The 4,143-nt window shown below is 29.9% G+C and overlaps 1 protein-coding gene across 3 annotated transcripts in view; it reads right to left on the minus strand.

The window, feature by feature from the left end:
- Nucleotides 1–3,288, minus strand: part of LOC108751086 (ankyrin repeat and death domain-containing protein 1A-like) — a 28,138-nt gene extending 24,850 nt beyond the window's left edge. For all 3 annotated transcript variants that reach the window (XM_018491040.1, XM_018491039.1, XM_018491038.1), the window contains exon 1: nt 3,150–3,288. The gene's annotated coding sequence lies outside the window, so the exon portion shown is untranslated. The remainder of the gene's footprint in view (nt 1–3,149) is intronic.
- Nucleotides 3,289–4,143: the final 855 nt, after the last annotated feature.

Here is a 4,143-nt window from a genome sequence, read left to right on the forward strand (position 1 = left end):
ATAATAATTAAGTTTTTTTTATTGCAAGAAATCATTAGCTATTAATTAAAGCATTAAACAGAGAAAATGGTTGAATACGGCTTGCAGTACTTGCGAACCTAATTTACAAGACCTGAAGGTACGTATCTATCATTTGCGATTGCTATTTAGCGTTTGCGCAATTCTCTGTTGAACACAGCCGATGCTACGCCAAGGTAAACGAGTGAAATATACATTATAAAATACTGTTTTTCTGAACAATATACAAAGATCTTTTTTTTATACAATATTTCAATACTTAAACTAAATATTAGTAATTGAAACAATTTCCAATATATTATTTATACGAATATGTTTGCTGAAAAACAAAGTGTAGAGAAAAGGGAAGTATTCTTTTAAAATATTTACAGTGTAGTAGAGAATTTCTCCCATTTGTGCGTTTTTCGAAGCTTGCAGAAATATCAAACAATGTCTATCGTAGAAAAATATTAAAATTTATTCTACACATGCCAATATGCAATGTAAATATATACGTTTTATTTGTATAAGAGAACTTTTTCGAGTTCTAGGCATCCCAAAGATAAAACTGATGAAATGATTTGCGATGATGATCCTTTAATCATCTTGAACATTTCAGTTCAGTCGATTTGTTAATGAGGACATAGCAGGGTGCGTAATGCAATTGTTAATTCGCTTCTTGTTTACGTCGCTGTCAGTTTCAATTGCCGTTGTGTGTTTTCGCGTATTCGTCGAATACAACAACGATGTAAAACGACGTGTGTTGGGCGGATGTCGATCAGCCTCACGGCAAATCATTCGTGTATCGTTGTACACGTGAGCTGGATGCATGAATGAAACATATACATTCGCACAGCCCTTAAATTATTTTAGCGTTACTGCTACTAGGTATTATCCCCGTGCTTGTTAGTGTCACGCGCATGCACCCGACTCTGAATTTCGCGAGAAATATCACCTGGCTAGTTCTCCAGGTAAGTTTCGTTAATTACGGATTCCAGCTCTTGTCATACTAAGTCCGAACTGACCTGAAAAGTCATGGAACTGGCTGAAATGTGAAACATTTTTATTTAAAAACGAGCCTATTACATAAGTTTTTTAAAGTTCTATCTTGATATTTGTACATTATTCCTATTTCAATTTTATATATTTTTTTAAGTTTAACTTTTTAAGAAATATTAAATGTAGTAATGTTAAATGTAGTAATGTTAGATCAATAATATATAAAATTTATTTATTGCTTCTTACTATGTGCTTTTTCTTGCTACTTGATTTTGTTTTGATATTACGCTGTCCTTATTCTTTACCCTGATTATTATTACAAGACGGAATTCAGTGCTTGGTATCCAATTTTTAATTATTTATTAAAAATATTTGTAATATTTTTCCTTCCAAGAGATAACGTTATTACAAATAATCAATAGATTCGCTATTAATTCATAAAATATGCAATACCGTTCTAGGTAACGAATTATTTGGAGAGTCGAAACAGTGACATCGCAGAAATGGTATAATTATTATTGTCTCATATTACGTAATTTTCTGTAAAATCTTATTCGAAAAGCAAAAACTTATTGAAATTGATAAGTCAGAATAAGATATCATATAAATATCATACGCCTTTTTATTTCATGTAAATATCATATACGCCCTTTTGTTTCTTATACTTTTATAAAGCACTATCGGTTTTACATTTTTAAAACAGAAAAAATTCATACGTTTATTACAATATTTTAAATTTTAACTTTTTCTAGCGTACACACACATTTTCAATATTATAATAGTATTACTATGCTGAGACTAATCCTATGAAATCATAGTTCATGCCTTTAAAAACTTTCTCGATGTTCTGACTTTATGAATATGCTTCTGTTAACATTATAACAATAGCTGCTACCTTGTATTCAAGGCTAACGAGTGGCTTTTATAAATCTCTTAAAGGATTTTAATTTTAAAGTTCGTAACTTCTCTTTCTCTCTCTCTCTCTCTCTTCTCTCTCTCTCTCTCTCTCTCTCTCTCTCTCTCTCTCTCTCTCTCTCCTCTCTCATCATTCTGTTATACAGCAATGGGAAAGCTTTTTAATGTAACAAAGCTGATGTATGTAGAGACAATATCGAATAATAAAATAACGTTACAGTGAAGCATACGTTCAATGATTTACAGGATTCTTTGATTATCAATTTTTCTCAATGAAAATTTAATTCCTTATTTTTTCACAATCTGCTAATTTTTCTCATTAAATAATATGACAACGTTTTCATAAAACATTAACATATTAATGTTTTCACTAAAGGAATAAATAAAAAAAGAACCAAATTATTTTGTAGGAATATTTAACCTGTATATATTATAGAAAGAAATCATTTAAGGTATTAAGTAAATCTCTTATTTCTAAAATTTTTTGCAATTTCTAATAATGCGTAGAGATTCAATAAATACGGGCACAAGTCTGAAGCACGGAAAATAAATTCTAACTAATTTGTGGAATCGCGTGAAATGTAATTTGCTAAAGAATCTGTTAAATTATCATAAAAAGGGCTGTAAAGGTATATGTTTCTAATGATTAATTAGTTCGTCTTGAACGCGGATGCCTCCCATGCGAAACTCTATGAGAAATGGATGCTGAATGAGTAGGTAGGATCGTTCACGGCACAGATCGTGTCAACAGTCTTTATGACCTCTTTCTTCCAGATCAATTCAATTAAGTCACGATTATATTTGCAAAATTATTTCGCTAAGTTTTATAAACATACAATTTTCTTTATTACGATTTTTTTTTAGAATACTCATAAAATGTATTCCATAAACATTTACGTAAAATGTATTTTAACTTTCCGATTTCTATAATTAATGTAGTATTTGATACGAGATTATTTTTGTATCGTAAATAAGAATGAAATACTAATAGTGGAACTTGATTTCATTCAGCTTTTATCATTTAGAGTTTGCAACAATTAGCGAGACCGTTTCATTAGTCCTAATGATTTTATCGCGAAACTTTTATCATACATTAAATTTATATACGCACTTTCATTCACTTTTATTATACACTATACACTCGTACATCCATTAATTAAAATGAAGTTTATCTAATTCTATTATGCAAACCTTTTAATTTCAAATGTGAAGAAATTTTTTGCTAAATGTGCGCTTACGTTTTCTTGAAATGTCGTCGAGACAAAATGCCACTTTTCTTGATCTTCAATCACTGGTACAATGAGATTGAAAAGTCAGGTGAACAATGAATGTCGCGTTCTTCCACCACGATTCCTTTGCAACGAGAATTCGCCCGATATTCACACTACGAGAGGCGGCATGCTACTGGTCAAATCATCCCCCTTTCGTCTGCGAGGCACCCTTGTTATTAGGTCGACGGTAGCGCAGCCATGTGGAGGGTTGGATCACTATTATAATCGCTCTAGTTGGCACATATATTCGGACTTGTCGATTTGGAAATAGCTTGAAATCGCCTCGAAATTGTAGCAATCTTTTTCTATTCTTCATTGCCTATTCGATTCTGATTCTAAGCATCAACGAACACACGTGCAGCCATCTTGACTTGAGAACTTTTGCATTTTTGCATTTTTGCAATTTCAATAATATATTGAAAATATTACAATTACACATTATTTTGTAATATTAATTTCTCTTTAAATTTCTTTTTTTAATTTTTTGTTATTTTTAAGATAATCTTTAAACATTTTCTGCTTTGTGCGTTTTGTAAAAACCTGTTAATTTTAAATAATAAATTCGTAATATCTTTTTAAAATTAAATTATATATAAATATCTTACAATTTTTTAAATGCTAAATATGCATATTTGACCGATACTTATTTTGAAAGATTAGCGGATGTACCAAATGGTTAAATCAATACGAAAAAGTAAACTGTGCCGCTAAGCACTACATTTCGTAACCAGAATATATACTCATTACAATTCAAAAGTGCTATGAAAGTACATTAATACAATTTTTATAATTAGAATAATTTATATATTTGTATATTTACTTCTCCGTATCTAAACATATACACCAACTTTCTTTTAATGAATATTAATTATTTCCTTATAATCGTTAATTAATCAAGCACAAAAAAAAATTAAAAAAATGTAACTCGATTTTGAGTAGAATAAAAAATTGTGAACTTGTA

Source organism: Trachymyrmex septentrionalis, unplaced genomic scaffold, assembly GCF_001594115.1.
Source record: "Trachymyrmex septentrionalis isolate Tsep2-gDNA-1 unplaced genomic scaffold, Tsep1.0 scaffold40, whole genome shotgun sequence".
NCBI classification, from domain to species: Eukaryota; Metazoa; Arthropoda; class Insecta; order Hymenoptera; family Formicidae; genus Trachymyrmex; species Trachymyrmex septentrionalis.